Source organism: Phoca vitulina, unplaced genomic scaffold (assembly GCF_004348235.1).
Source record: "Phoca vitulina isolate PV1807 unplaced genomic scaffold, GSC_HSeal_1.0 scaffold1, whole genome shotgun sequence".
Taxonomy (NCBI): domain Eukaryota; kingdom Metazoa; phylum Chordata; class Mammalia; order Carnivora; family Phocidae; genus Phoca; species Phoca vitulina.
In genome coordinates this window covers 38,977,605-38,994,208 of record NW_022589704.1, presented here as the reverse complement: position 1 = coordinate 38,994,208, position 16,604 = coordinate 38,977,605, and the positions used below count along the sequence as shown (strand labels likewise).

At 38.2% G+C, this 16,604-nt stretch overlaps 1 protein-coding gene across 3 annotated transcripts in view; it reads left to right on the top strand.

Annotated features, from left to right (window-relative positions):
* SLC39A10 (solute carrier family 39 member 10) overlaps nucleotides 1–16,604 on the top strand; it is a 131,648-nt gene that overhangs the window by 57,695 nt on the left and 57,349 nt on the right. Inside the window, exon 1 of one of the 3 annotated variants that reach the window (XM_032405812.1) lies at nucleotides 7,412–7,713. The exons of the other annotated variants lie outside the window; for them this stretch is intronic. The gene's annotated coding sequence lies outside the window, so the exon portion shown is untranslated. Of the gene's footprint in view, nucleotides 1–7,411; nucleotides 7,714–16,604 lie in introns of those variants that run through there. 3 annotated transcript variants of the gene reach the window in all.

The window sequence follows — 16,604 nt, the reverse complement described above, 5'->3', positions numbered from 1 at the left end:
GCATTCAGACTCTTCTGTATGGTACACAAAAGCCTGGCTTACTGGTCCTGTCTCATCTCTTCTAATCCTTCATGTCAAAAACACACATCAACACCCCAGGTTTCAGTTCCCCAACTGAGAACCACACTTTTACTCATTTCATCCCTCTGCTTGCGTTGCTCTGCCCTATGCCCTTTACTTGGCTCTGTCCTACTCATCCTTAAGTCAGACCTTGGATGTCATTTCCTTTTTGAAGACATTTTTGCTTTGGTTACCATAGCAACCCATACCTATCTCCAGTATAGCACTTTTCATACTGTACTAAAATTGCCTCCTTTACAATCTCCCTGACTGGATTGTAAGCTACTGAAGGGCAAGAATCCTATTTTGTTCACCCTCATTTCCTAGCTACTTAACAAGCATAGCTTGCAACATAAAAGGGACATAAACTTTTGCTTGAAGATATTTCCAATCCTTAATTAACACTTGTCTCTTTTTCCAAGGGAGACTTGCAGAGGATAGAGATAAATCTAAGGACTGGAGCGGAGTGAACGTTTAATCCCCTGAGTGAATTTCACTTTAAATTTGCTGGGATATATTTTCCTGCACCGGACCGAGTCCTTATTGATGAGCACGTTAATAGCTCACTTTTACATGACTGATTAAATTTGTTAACATACACTTGATTCTGCTTAATTTTTAATATAACTTTACTGGTATAAATAAATACTTGAATAACTACATCAAATCACCATAAAGAGGGGAAAGCTTTCAACTAAATGTATAACCAGATTGGCTAATTAACTTTCTAATTTAAGAGACTGTGGAATAAACATCTCCTTTGGAATTGATTCAAGCTACTCAAGCTGAAAGATAAAGCAAAAAAGAACAAATGTTCACATTATAAGTATCTTGAAAATTTTTTATGCTATTCTTTATTCCATTTAAAATTTCCATTGACCTGCAACGTTTACAGACTGAAAAGCCACCAGTTTATGGTTCTACGGATTTTTTTTTTAATTACCAACTTTTGCAGAGAAACTAATATAGATACCCTCACAAAAATTGGGATAGCTTTGATATAAGAGGTAAAGTAATGCAGCGGTTAAGACCATAGCCTCCAGAGCCAGACTGTTTGGACTGGGGTCCTGGGTCTGCCACATGCTATGAAACCACCTCAGTTTTCTTCATATCTAAAATGGGCATAATCATATTTACCTTGCAGGGCTGTACAGGGATAAAATAAGTTATTATATTTAACTCATTTAAACTAATTGACACATTTTAAACTATACATATTCCCGTATTTAGGGTGGGAAGAAAGACTGAAACCTAATTGCCTAGAGAAAGCAACTGTCACTGTAATTGGAATGAAACCTGAGTTGATGAAATCATTGGAAGCTGTAGGTGAGATCATCTATGAGGAAGCAAGCCAAGCATAGTAGGTTCTTAATTATTGGCCACTGCCAGAATCATTCCTCAAAAAACATTGGGGAGTATCTAGAACTTCTCTAAAGATGTGAAATGGTAAGAATAGGTGGTTTATGGGATTCTGTGAAGAATGCAAAAATGGCTTATTCTAGTAAAAATAAAATATAATTTGAGCTTTACTTAGAAACAGTGCAAGAAAAATTTGGAAATCCCTAGAAGCTACTCTTGTTTTGGCAATTCATTTACTGCCTTCCCTAATGTTTAGAATTTTGCTGCACTCTTGCTGTCAAATTTTTAATAAATAAAGGTAAGCAATGTTTGTTAAGCTAAACCTAGTGTATCTTGATTTTTAAAAGATGTATTTGTTTTCATAAATGTCAGTTGTGAAATGGGTCTCATTACTAATTATCTTGGAATCTCTAGGCAAGATTTGAAATATGCTCTCATGTGATGACATTTTAAATGAATTTTAAAAATGAGTTTATTAATTTTAACCAGTTAAACAGATGAACCTGCTTTAAAAAATATTTACAAGGAGGGGTGCCTGGGTGGCTCAGTCAGTTAAGCGTCGGACTTTGGCTTTAGGTCATGATCTCAAGGTCCTGGGATGGAGACAGTTGGGTTCCTGTGCTCAGCGAGGAGTCTGCTTCTCCCTTTGCCCTCTCCCCCTGCCCTCTCCCTTTGCCCCCCCCCCCCCGCCGCTCATGCACGTGCGCACTCTCTCAAATAGATAAATAAAATCTTTTAAAAATATCCTTACATGGTAACTTATTGCTAATTCACTTCCATTTTGATAATTTTCCTTAAATTGAAGTATAACCATCCACAAATCCTCTTTGAATTTGCAATATTCATGTGGATTATTTATGTTGCTTTTTAAATTCCTTTGGACTAGGAGTTAAGGTTTGGAAAGTTGATTTTTTTTCCTGTGCTTTCAGAGTTCTGAAAGATCCAAAATGGCTGCCCGTTGGCATCTAGGCCCTCATGCTTGGTTCAAGTGACTGCTTACCAAACCTACTGGTTTTCTTCATCTTAGTATTCTGTAAGTGAACAAGGCTGGCTAGAAGCAAGATTGAGAAGTTGGCAATTTGTGTAGTTTTCCTTTTGTCCCTTTGTACCACACTACCCTTAGGAAACTAGATAATCATATTTCCTCCCTTGTTAAAACTTCCTCTTCTTCAGAAAAGGCATGAAAAAATACACTCTTGCAGCAGTATAAACAAGTAATAAAATAGTGGTAACTTCCCTTAGGGTCAAAGTCCCTTTTCAAGTCCCAGGAATAAAGTTCTAAATATGGAATTCCGGGGATTGATGAGCACAATAGACTAGGTCTGGGGCAAGACATCTTCCTTTTACCATCATGTGGGCAAATGTGTGGTCTGCCTGTCACCATGGCTCCCGCTGTGAGCTTCTTCCTTTCATTTATTCTTCTGAGTGGGTATTCCGGCTTCTCCTAGGCTAGGTCTCATTCCTATTTTCGAAAGGACTTGCCATGGTAAATCAGAAACTTTAAGCCTCTCCATTGTTGTCTTTCTTCCTATCTAATGTTAAAAGTCCTTTTGTTGGTATTGCAATGAACCAAAACTGAGGGATCTGCCTAGTGTAATGTTAGCATCATCTAGGCAATGACATAAAAGTTAACTTCTACTGGAGGCGGGGAGTTGTTTGAACTGTTGTATTAGTTGTTTCATTTCTCGAATCTGTTTTCATTTGTGCAGATAGCCTGAAACTCATTTTATTGCACAAGCCTACCAACTCAAAATGGTCTCACCTGACAGGCACATCAGTCAAATTTGTCTCTCACCAGGGCGGGATGGGTTGCTCTCTCCCTGCCTTTGTGTATCGTCCTCAAAGTGGTGGGCTCTGTTTTAGAGGATGGTCTTGTCAGTGACATGAGTCCTGCTCATTAGAAAGGGCTACAAGGGCAGCCGCACTGCTCTAATGAGAGCTTCCATGCAAACTCGCACAGTCTATCTTAGTTTTAGGAATGATGAGTCTTAAGATGAGATGGCAGAGCCATAATTTCTCAAGGGATCAGGAAAAGACTGCCCCACAAATCCCACTTCCCATCCTGACCATGGGCTTGACATGTTAGATGTTACACCTTGCTATGGGGCTTAAAGAACAGAAATGGGGTTTGCCTTTTACATTTCTCTGGCTTCAGATCTGGAGTGGGGGGCCTCAATCTCCAGGCTGAAATACATAGTCTCCAAAAGTGAGTAGACAGCTGTTAATTTTGAGGCCTAGGTTTATATATTCTTTTTTCAATTCGTTAACACCTTTTCCTGGTACTTTGTACCCCCCACCTCAGGGCTGTATATCTATATAATTTATTTATTTATTTATTTTTAAAATTATTATCTTATGTTAATCACCATACATTACATCATTAGTTTTTGATGTAGTGTTCCATATAATTTAGTCTTCCTTGTTCTCTTTCCTCTAGGCATGACTTTGTCTGAACCAAACATTTTGGCCATGTAAAAATTAGGTTATTTATATTTTAAAGATTTTACTTATTTATTTGAGGAGGGGGGAGGCAGCATGAGGGGGTTGGGGGCAGAGGGAGAGGGAGAAGCAGACTCCTCACTGAGCAGGGATCCTGACTTGGGGCTCGATCCCAGGACCCTGGGATCATGACCTGATCTGAAGGCAGATGCTTAACCGACTGAGCCGTCCAGGCACTCCTGAAGATCAGAGTTTAAACTGAACATGAATATAAGGGTTTTATCTTTAGTTATTACTAATCTTAATTCATGGAAAGAACAATTGTTTGAAAGGTCTGATGTCTTTGAATCAGTAATGTTCTTTAGAAATTTAATTAAAAGTTCTTAACTTTGTTGTGGATGGTGACAATTTTCTCCTCTACTAGAGGGAAACCAAGTTTATGACATAGACTTCCTTTATTCACAACTAAAGATTAAGGTAGGAAGTGTGATTCTTATTTTCTGTATTTATTGCAGCTGGTTCTTTTCTAATCCTCTGAGGAGCAAAAAAAGGCCATTGGGTTTATTTTTTAATTTTTTTTAAAGATTTTATTTTTTTATTTGACAGAGTGAGAAACCACAAGCAGTGGGAGCAGCAGAGGGAGAGGGAGAAGGGGGCGCTCCACTGAGCAGGGAGTGGGGGGGCTCGATCCAGCACTCTGGGATCATGACCTGAGCCGAAGGTAGATGCTTAACCGACTGAGTCACCCAAGCACCCCAGGCCATCGAATTTATTATGTCATGCCTCACAAAGGTAGATTAGTCATGCTTAAAATTTTAGATATGTTAAATAAAACTGACCGAAGCAATGTGAATAAGCAAAAACAAATGAAAGGTAAACCATTTACAAATAATTCGATATTCTCTCTCCCCCAGCCCCCAAGCTTTCGCAAATCATCTATACTGTTTTTATAGTTCAGGTGAGCTTGTTTATGAATCAAATGGGGTGGACAGAAAAAAAATTACTAATCCTTTTAGAAAGTTTTATTATTCTGGGCGCCTGGGTGGCTCAGTTGGTTAAGTGTCCGACTCTTGATTTTGGCTCAGGTCATAATCTAGGCCTGTGTCGGGCCCTGTGCTGGGTGTGGAGCCTGCTTGGGATTCTCTTTCTTCCTCTCCCCTGCCTTTCTCTCACACACAACGCTCTCTCTTGCTCTCTCTTTGTTAAGTAAGATCTTCTTAAATAGATCTTCTATGATTCTAACATATTAGAATTTCCTTACTCTGACACATTCCTTATATATAAAATGGGCAAAAATAAACCATACATTACAGTGATGTTTTTGCAGCACTCTCCATTGTTTAACTCAGCAGGTGATTTTGAGTAAGCCTTCAAGTCATTTGCTGAGATTCCTTTTCCCACTAGGAAAAGTAATACACTAGTTTTCAGCTCATTTACCATATGTAGTAATTTTACTCTAAGCCTTGCCCTAATCAGAGTGCATATACTTGATCATATATGAATGTTTGGGTAAGTGTATAGAAGTGGGAGGAGACATGGTCTATTTTCAAGTAGGTTTACCCTATAGTTTTATGCAAGGATGATATTTAAGATATGTAACAGTTGGTAAAGCAAGGGCACCAACCAATTAGAATGAAGGTCTTTGATAACAGGTGGGTCCTGCAGGTTTCTCCCCTTAGCCAGGCATTAACCCCTTAGTTCCTGAAATGTGGGAGGTCTAGGGAATCCTGAGAGAAAGGGCTGGTACAGGGTGGGGAATTCGAATTCTTGAGGAATTTGACTCAGAACTGCAGCTGTTGACAAACTTGTATGGAAGTATTTGAATATGTGATGAATCAGTTCAGCTGCACTTATGTGAACCAGCTGAACATTAATTAGCTTTATAAAGTGAAAAAGCATTGTGGGTACCCTAAGATATAAGGAATGCAGGTACTGTATCTTATTGATATTCAGAAGAAAGATATTGCATATATGGTAAAGGTACTGAAAATAATGTCAATAAAATAATTATGAGCCTTAAAATTAATAAAATAATTATGAGCCTTAAAATATAAGGGTAATTTGGAAGCTTATAATGCTTTGTACCTAGAAGATGTACCATATTGATTTTATGAACTCTAAGGACATTAGTTCTGCTTTTATGAGATCTAAGGACTTTAGAATAAATTTAGACCAATTCCCTTAATTTATCCATGAATCTTAGGACCATGATCATGGTCTCCCACAGTTAGTGATATGGTGAGACTTGACACGAGGATCAGACTTGATTTCTCCCCTATACCTCAGGAGTTCTCTCTGCCTAATAACAGCTTTGGAAACTTGCAGTAGTGGGGGGGGGGGGTTGTCAATGGACTGACTTTCCCACACAGGAAAGAAGGCGTATGAGAAGCTTAGTATCTTGACAGTCCATAGACATTTACTAAGTACCTAAAAGATGTTCTTTGTAGAGATACAAAACAAAAATAGAATCTTGCTTCACAAAGATAAATATGCTAAACAGCAGGATATGTAGCCATACTAACTGGGTTTGGATCCCAATTCTCCCTATCTGTTCTGTGATCTTAAGCAAGTTACTTAACTTCTTGTGCCTCAGTTTCCTGGGGTGGGATAATAATATCTACTTCACTGTGTTACGAGCATGAAACTAATATATATGTAAAGCACTTAGGAAGTACCTGACACATAGTAAAGCTTGCTATTACTATTGATCATGGTTTTATGCACTCTGCTAGACATCACTAAGGCACCCCAGAACTCACTCTATTAGATTCTGGCTGGATGCAGAAATAGGCACACCAGACAGAATACAGATAAGCCTCACCATGGAGATTAAATAACTGCAGGAAGCAAAGTAATGGAACAAAGGGAAGGTGTCCAGAGCCACCTTTTAAGAAAGTATGGGTTATGAATTGCTTAAGAAAAGGGGAGGAGGCAATTCAGATGGCAAGTATGGTGTGAGCAAAGGAATGGGAGCAAGAATGAGCACGAGGTAGGCAGGAGTCCATGGAATTGCTTGGCTGGATCAGGAGTTTTTGCCGTTGGGTGTTATGAAATAATCAGTGAATTAGGCAGTAGGAGGTGGTGGAAAACCTTGGAAAGTTGCCAGAGTCTCAAGAATTACCATAAGTGCGCGACATGCTCTCTGAACTCAACTTTTTCTTTTACGCTTGGAAGGCCCACAGGAAGTGCGCTTGAGAATAAATTGTGGGGTGGGGAAAGAACTATGCAAAAGACCTCGTACTTAGCATTAAATACTAGTTCCTTTTTGCCCTAAGAGACTGAGAGGTTATTTTAACAAAGGGGATGGTACAGATAAATATCTCAATTTATCAATCTGATACCTTTCGGCTAAAGCGTTTGCGCTTACAGCTTACATTACTCATCCGCCTCACCAGGGCTGCAGCAACGGACACGCAAAACCAGGAGAAGAGGCGAGCGGTAAAGGGCGCTCCACGCATGCGTTAGAAGCCGCCCCAACTCCCCCGCAGCGTCCTTTCTTGGAACAAAACTACCGCGGAGCCACGGAGTTCCGCAGTTTGCGTAGACTCGAATTTCCTACTGCTCGGTCTGTCCGTGTGGAATCCGAGAGTGGTGCAGTTCCCTTCCGCAAGTTGCGTTATCCGAAGTGAATGGCTGGGTGGTGCGTGTACGCCCAGAGCGTAGCACCCATAGGCGGACGGGGTGCGGCTGCGCAGGGACCTGAGTGGGCCTTGTACGCCGGTAGCGTAGCCTGGTGTCTGACGCGCGGGCCTCCGCGACGCACTTAGCGCAGCCGGCTTTGGTGAATACACGATTTGGTGCAGCCGGGGTTTGGTACCGAGCGGAGAGGAGATGCACACGGCACTCGAGTGTGAGGTAACTATAAAACCCCGATTTGTTTACATTCCCTCCCCCAGAACCGGCCCCATGCGCGGCGGAGACTGCGAGTCCCGGGACGGCGGGGGGGTAGAAAGGGAGACAAGAACCGGGGAGTCCGGGCTGGGTCCCTCGGGGATCCGGGCGCTGCAGTCAGCGGCGGCGGCGGCGGCGAGCCGGAGCAGAGCGCGCGGTGGGCTGCGCGTGGGGCGCCGCGGCTCCTCGTGTGCGTTCTGGGCTGCCGCGGGGTTGGCGGCCGGGCAGTCTTCTTTCCGCGTGCGGGACCCAGCGCTTGACCCAGACTCCTGTTGAGGCTGGGGACCCGCGCGGGGAGTGGGGGAGTGGCCGCTGGGCGGGCGGCGGCGGTTAGGGGGCTGCGCGCGGGCGGCCTGGGGGCCGAGGGTGGCGTCGCCAGAGGAGGCGGGGACCCTGTGCCCGGAGGGTGGGAGGATCCGCAGTCAGGCCTTGGAAGGACTTGCGGAGGCGACGAATGCCCCGATTTTTCCTGTCCCGTCCTTCCCTCCGGTCTATCCTGGGGTCGGACGAGGGGCCCCCGGGATGGAGCCTGGGAGCCGCTGTTCCGGCACCGAGAGGCTAACGGACGGTGGCGCCTGTGCTCCTACCGCGGGAGGCCTCGTGGAGGCTTTCCTCCCCCACCAACCGAAAAGCCGAGGCGGGACGCGGGGGAGTTAATTCTTGAGCCCGCTGGGGTCCCCGGAGCTGAGGGCTGAGGGTGGGGCTGAGGCTGAGTCGGTGGGGGAGGCCGGGTGGGCCCGAAGGTGGCGTGGCGGCCCGGGCTTTGTTCCTGAAAGCCCTCGGCGGTGAGCGGCGTGGGTCCCGGCTGGGGAAGTAGCAGGAGAGCCGCGGCCCTCCCCTGCTCTAGGGGTCTGCTCAACTCGCTTCTCCCTTGGGATCCTCGAGTACCCCAGCTAAGAAGGGGCCTTATGAGGGCGCAGGCGATGATGTTGAAGATCTTCCCCCGGCTTGTGTAAAGAACTGTTCACGTGGGAGCCTGTCCACATGGGCTGTCTTGAGGAGTTGGGCACGAGGAAGAAGGAGCAGCAACATCCGCAGCCCTCATTGGAAGGGTCCTTCACACAAGTCCCTGTTTTAAGTAGTAAAGAGTAACAGTAAAGCACATAATTTTTTAAAAAGTAGGTTATACTGTTGTTTTTTTCTTTTCTTTCATTTAATGTCTTATACACTGTTCGGTATTCTAGTTTTACTTTGAAACTGAGTCGTTCTCGATGGAGCAAAACTAACGTGACAGGTTTACATAATTAAGGACAATATACTGGAAAAGCTGGAAATTTAGAGTGTAGTTAATTGTAATGCAGCAGAAAGCCTTAAATCAAGACTTTTGTATACTCTTTTTTTTTTTTTTTAAGACTTCTTGTTCTACAAATTTTGTGTACCTTTATGAGTCAGTCACTGTTCAAGACTTGGGGGGTCCATACCAGACAACCCACATCCCTATACTTACTGAATATTGATGTACTGGAGGGATGTGTGTGTGTGTGTGTGTGTGTGATGAGACTGATGATTTTTAAATGTGGAATATATAGGATTACAACACACCCAATTATATTGAAATAATCAAAATATTAAATAAGATGAAGGAATCCATGCTTTAGTAGAGGATTAAATATCAAGAGTAGTTTCAGTTCTAATGCCTAATTTCAGACTAGTGAGGACTAAATGATCATTAAAGGATATAATTTGTATGATTTCTTATAAAGTATCAGGTACTACATATTCTGTGGTTTTGCCTACATTCATAACTGAAAGAATAATTTTCAGAGATTAAAATGAGGATGTATTTTTTTAAATCTAGATTCACAAGCCTGAATTTTGTACACAGACTCCTGGTTAAGAATCCCTGTGTAAGAATGACTTTGATGCTGCTTTAAAAGAAGTGGTCAGGGAAGACCTTTCTTAGGAGTTGACATCAATAATATGTTGTGTGATAAGTAGTATTTGTTCTTCCCATTATCAGTTAATATTCTACAATTTAAAAGCCAACAGATTCTCCCCCTTTTTGACCACCTGATTTTGCAGTACTTTTAGGAGGCTTCGAGTATGGTATGCAAGTACTACTCTAGGGGTGGGTTTTTGTTTTAGTTTTTCACTGTTTTATGGAGAATATAGGATATAGGTGTTATAGCAAGGGAAATTACAGTTACATTATAATTAAAGAGAATTTACCTCGTTACTCAGTTCTCTCCAACCTCTCTGTCCCCAAATATTGGCAGTATTGGAAAGAATTGTTGGCTTTGGAGTGAGACTCCAAACTATGACCCATTATTAACTAATTTGGTGAGCAAGTTTATCTTAATCTTTTATCTATGAACTTGTGCTAAAAAACCTACCTCATGGGTTTACTGTGATCTTTATAAATTACATAATGAAACAAAGGGCTGCGGAAAAACTTAGTTCATATTACCTTCTTTTCTACATACAAATGTTTCAGTTTTTCATTAGTGGTTGGAGGACTACTTTCTGTCTTTAACTCTGATAACTTGATTATCCCCAGAATGAGGTTTAATGGTTTCTACTGGGCCTTTGCCAGAGATACAGTTATCCTATTGTTATTGTTCTGTTACTTACATATAATAATCCTTAGAATTTTTTTTCTGGTGCTCATATTTTTTAACTTAAAATTCCATATGTACATCTTGTTTTCCCTGCCCTACTAAATCCTTGAGGCGGCACATACTCCACAACTTTTTGTCACGTAATGCTCATGACATTATTTAATGAATGGGCAAAGCTTGTTTGTCAACCTTTTAAATCAAGTTTAAAATGTTAATTGAATGTAACAAAATTTAAATTTAGCATTAACCCAAGGAAATACTTTGGATAAAAATGTTAGTCCTTGTCTCTGTAGTGCTTACCTCAATGGAAATGCCCTGGGTTTTGCTTTTATCAGCAGGACATTATTGGGGTGCCTGTGTGGCTCAGTTTGTTGAGTGTCTGACTCTTGGTTTTGTCTCAGGTCATGATCTTGGGGTGATGAGATAGAGCCCTGCATAGGGCCCTGAGCTTAACGCGGATTCTGCTTGAGATTCTCTCCCTCTCCTTTTGCCCCTCCCCTCGTTCTCTCTCTCTCTCAAATAAATAAAATCTTAAACATTACTAGTCGTTTTAAACTGATAATCAAGATGCAAGAGAAATTACACAGTAGAAAATGGGAAGAAGTGTAGCCAATTAAAGCTATCCTTTTTCCTTTATAACAAATTTTATAACTCTATAAAGTTGCCTTTCATTATAATGTAATTTTCATTAAAAATATACTAGCCTTGATTTAAAGTTTACATGTTAGAAGAAAGCCCAGACCGTCCCAGCAGCTCGATGCTGCCCCCTAGTGTTAGCTTCTCCTTCACCTTCATCTTTTCGTAAAACAAGATCGATTTATTTATTTATTTATGTTATGTTAATCACCAAAACAAGATCTATTTAAATTAGAATTCGATTCCATAGTGCTAGATTATAGCTAGACTATTTTGGGGTTTCCTCCATCTGGTTACAGTGTCACTAATAAGATGGACATAGTCATTTTGAATTGGTTAACTTTGGTTGCTTTTGGCCCCTAGTTTTCCAAGTATGGAGTGAGTTTGGATGGAGATAGGACAGTAAAATGCCAAGTTTCCCTGCAAGAGTATATGGGATTTTTGAAAGCAGGAGGAAAGGTATGTTAAAAGTGTGTTTTTGAGATTAATTTTGTATATGAATAAAAGCAATTTTATTCATTTAATCTGGGCTTATGGTGTGAAAATAGTGATAAAAAATTTGCTTTCTGGCTTAATTTAGTCCCATATAGCTTTGTATTGCCTCGATTGTACTGAAAATAAAATTTGAGAATGTTAATATTACATGATGAGTTTTTTTAAATTCAAGTTTATTTTGATCTGTGACTTAGAATGATTTCTGAAAAATAGAGTCTCAAGGACCGTAATAACCACAAGATTTCCTGTAGTCATATAAACTATAAGGTTTCAAATTAGACCAATTATCAATAGGCTGAACTATTTTCATTAATTTCTCTTTGTAAGTTCTGTGAGTTGGCCGTACAATGACTTCTAAGTTTTTTCCAAAATAAGCAAAATGTATTTCCAATAAAATAAAATTGACTACAATCAGAATATCCAAAAATGTGTCTAGTAGGTATGAAGGTGATTTACTACTGAAATTGTGAAGTTTAAAATAACAATAGTATTATTGAAATTATTTCCAACTGTTTAAGAGACCACACAATGTTCAGACATGTTAAAACAACACAGATTGTTCTATGACATGACATATAATAGTGTCAAATTTTATTTTTTCTATTATCGGAACATAGGGTTTTTTGATGGCTAGATATAGGGATTGGATATTTAAGAGATTTTTAATACTTGATTTTCATGTTAAAAGATGTTACTAGAATGGGGTGGTGGTGGGTGGCAGTGGTTACAGGTTGTGAGTATAAGGATAAAATCTAAAACGTTACTCAAGTAGTAAATTGTTTTAACTAAGAGTGGTAGATAATTTTATAATTACCTAATTTTATAATTATATTTTATAATTATATTGTAGCTATTTTACTGCTGAAATAGAGGGAGATATGAGGTAATACTTGCGCTTTCAGTAACATTTCTAATAGCCATATTTACACTTAATAATACGTACCCTACTTTTGGGAACCATCCATTCCATTCAGAAAAGAGGTTTTTGGGGATTAGAAAAGTGAATCAGAACATTGTAGGAAATACCTTTCTCTTACTAATATAGTAAGATTATGTCATAGGGCTAGAAATAAGAATACTATGATCTTATGTATGAAAGTTATTTTTAATCCTGTCGTGATTAAGACTTATTAGTCATTGATCACTTCGGTGTTTAGATTTATTTTCATTCATGTAGAAATAAGAAAATCTAAATGCTCTTCAGTTATAGTAACAAAATCACAAAGGTCTGCATCCCACTGTCCTATTACTTTAATGCCTGTAAATAAAAAAGAAACCATTTCCATGCGCTCATACCTGTAAGCTTTTTTCTGAACTCATCTTATGTATTTTGTGAGTTTTGAGTTTTAAAATAGTGGTTTCCCCTACAGTTGTCTGCTGAATTTGTAATTTAAAAAAAAAAAATGTGTAGATTAAGTCAAGGGTCAGCAAGCTATGGCCCATCTACCAAATCATCCTGCTTTTGTAAATTAAATATTGGAAAACAGCCTTCACATCCACTTACGTATTGTATATGGCTGCTTTTGTGCCATAATGGCAGAATTGTGTAGTGCCTTAGAGTCTGCACTGCCCACAAAACCTAAAATAATAACTGTCTGGCTTTTTTAAGTCTGCCAACCCCTGGATCCAGTTCTTAATGTTTTATAGTTATCTGACATGTTGCTGTTATTTAAGATAGTTAAATTTTCCTGGAACCTATATGAGTTAAAAACTAGTAGAAAAACATTCAAATAGAAATTTGTGGGTAATAATCTGAGTTCTCAGGCGTTTTTGTTTTGTTTTGTTTTGTTTTACCTAAATAGTATAGATGCTTTTTGTTTCTACCCCTTTCCATTTTCCCTCCATGGGAGGAATGGCACCTTTATTATGCTTGCAGTTGGAATATGAAGCCCTTGGCCTTCAACCTTGGGTTACCACCTAATTCTGTCAATTGTTATACTAACGCAGCATCTCTCACAGTTTACCTTCTCTAATTTAAAAGGTGATAGTGTCTTCCTTGTACCTCCTTCAGAGCAGAAAATGTTTCATACTTACTTATATGCCTTCTCCCTGCTCCTGTTCGCTTCCCTTTCCTCTTCTCCTCTACTTTCACACCTCTCATAAAGTAACTTAGATGGCATGTTTACAGGTCTGTGAACAAATGTTTTGGTGTAATACTTCTCAGTACACCTCTGCTGAGGATGAATTATTACTCTATTCTGATTATATGGGAAGAAATACACTTTGTGCTATGTTATAGAGGATCATAGCCTCTAGATGAAGGGGGCTATGGAAAGATTGATTTTATATGCCTTATCAAGATATATAGAATATGATTAGTTATTATATAATAAAACAATGAGATCAGTCAATATATTAGCAAAACATCTTATGTAATTGTAATGTTTATTACATGATTATATATAAAATTGCATTATATAACAAAGAAAAGTTAGATATTATATATTCTACATAATATATATTATAAAGCAGTGAGATCATGTTTTCCATTCCAGTGGAACTTTTTTAGTGCAGAACTTCAACTGACTTCATAATTTGTTAATGTTTGGAACACACTTTTTAAGAATTTGTTTTAAATTTGAATACTCTAGTTTTCAAATAGAGTGAATAATTTGATGTACATAGTATAAGTATGTTTATTTTCAAGAAAATAATCATACCAATTAAAAAATGAGGAAGGAAATCATAATGGTATATTAAAATCAAATCACTGAAAGATTTTAGGAAAAAAGTGCTCTTTAAATTCACTATAAATATTATATAATTTAATTTATAATTTATAAAGCAAATGTTAGGGCTTTTCCTATGAAGAGATTTGCCTAAATACAAGTACTTGAAAATTTATTGAGGATAAAATACAAACTTTTTTAGTTAACAGGTAAGTATGTATTATTAGTTAAATCAATATTTTTCTTTTCCCTAAAAAATAAATGAATTTAGGGGTCATGTTAATTTTAATTATTTTTTTTAAGAAGAAAATAATATTGGGAGAAGAAATTTCTTAAATTTAGAAACCATAGAAGAAATTGCAAAAAAATTCCTAGGTTTCATTGCATGTATATGAAAACCTCTGTACATACATAAAAGGGAAAACACTAATCAAAATAAAAAGACACTGCACAGAACTGAAGATGTTTTTTGCAGGAAATATGACTAAGTCCTGTTATATAAAAGCTCATATATGTTGGTAAGAATTGAGACCCCAGGAAAAATGATAAAAGTATAAATAAAAATAAGGCAAAATCTTTCACTCCAAAATTAATAGTACCAAGTACTAAAGAGAATGCTGTGGTCATACTGATGGTGGCAGTCTAACCAAACTTAATTTCCCTAGAAACCAGTGTGGAAGTATGTAACAAGACCTGACAAGTGTTAGTTTTTGTAGTCTTTCCCTACATCTTGAAATTGTCCAAGCAAGTAACCAAAAATAATAGCACAAATTGAAATTAAAGTGATTGCATATTGTGATTAAAACTCTACAAATGCTTGTGAAAATCTTGAAACTGTAAGTAATTCATTTTCTTTCACATGTGACAAAATGGGATTTTGTTTAACAAAAGCTTAAGATTTATAATTGCTGGTGTTTAGTTTTTTTCTTGTTTCTTTTTCCCAACTGAGTAATTGCAACTTGGTTTATTTAAGCCTATTTTTAGTTTTTTTCAATCAGAGTTTTACATGAATATAAAGTAATAGTTAATAGTTCTATGAAGTTTTTAGGGAAAAGGAAAAAAATCAGTCCTCCCTGTCTTCCTTCTTTCATGTTCTTCTGCCTAGAGAGACAGGGAACTCCTTTTGTTTCATTAGTCGATTATTTTGTTATTCACTGCCATGTCTCCAATGTGTTCATTACTGCTTGTTGATTTTTAATTTAAGTCATTATCTGTTAAGTGAAAGGTGAGGATTTACCACACTTCCTCCCCTTTACGAACCTTCTCCCATTTTCTATACCCCTATTTTTCAGTACAATTATCCTGTAATTTTGGTTTAGAACAGTATTTAGTGTTATATTTTTATGACTATAAATGTTATAATATGTAGCTATTATAATAAACTTATTTTTTCTTTCCTGTACAACTTTGTTTTTTTCTGGCATTAATACTTAATTTCTTTTCCTTTTTATTTTTCTATGTGCATATATATCACAGAATCTATCTCACCTCTGTATCTGAATGTAGCTCTGTTAGAAAAGAATGTGCCCTAAGAAGACTATGTTTATAAAAGAATTTATAGTTTTATTATATGTTGGACATTGTTAAACTTGATAATAAAGATGATTGATAATTGATAATGAAATTGGTAGGTTGCTACTAAAAATTAAGTAGCTTTGACTTTTGAATTAGATTTTTGTAAGATTTTGTTAAATGACAGAGCTGAATCTTCACTTTGTTCAACAATTAAGGGGACTTTGATGGCTTAAAATAACTATAAGGACACCTAAAAGTAATCACACAGAAAGCTTCCATGGTGAGGAAGACATAGCTTGTGTTGCCAGCATTATCAAAAAATATTATAAATCTATAAAAATGTTAAAAAATGTTATAAAAAGATTGCCCTGGATGTTCTGTGATTTTTTTTTTTTTTTTTTCTGTCCTCATGGAAAGGATCATTTTAACTGGCAGTGCTTATGAATGACAAGCTGGTGCCAAATCAGGGACATGTAACAGTGACGCAAAGGGAAGAGCCAAGTTGAATGGAGTGATAAAAATTTGAGAGTGGCAGTAACTATTCTTAGAGTAAAGGCAACTGCCGGTGCTGATGAGTCAATTAGGCATGTGTGCCTAATTCAGGTCCTAAGGTTAACACTCTTAAGTCCTCTTCATGATGCATGTTATGTAGGTTTGTATGCGTTTGGAGTGAAAGAGGTTGAAGTCTATTTACTTAAAGGGTAACCTAAAATCATAAACATTTTAGTAGTTTCAAAAGGCATCTCAGTATTTTGTGACTGATAAAAACCATTACATTTACTAATGTCAGATCAAATGTTCTTTGTATTCACAAGTAGCAGAACAGACACAGGAATATCATAGGTGGCTTTCAACAGTGTGGTTCCAGGCTCCCTGTAACCAAAACTTGAAAAGCAGAGACTTGAGATAGTTGTTTTGACATACAATGAGAAAAATGTAGGTTTGTACCTGAAAGTTTAAAATACAATAAAGATGGATTTGA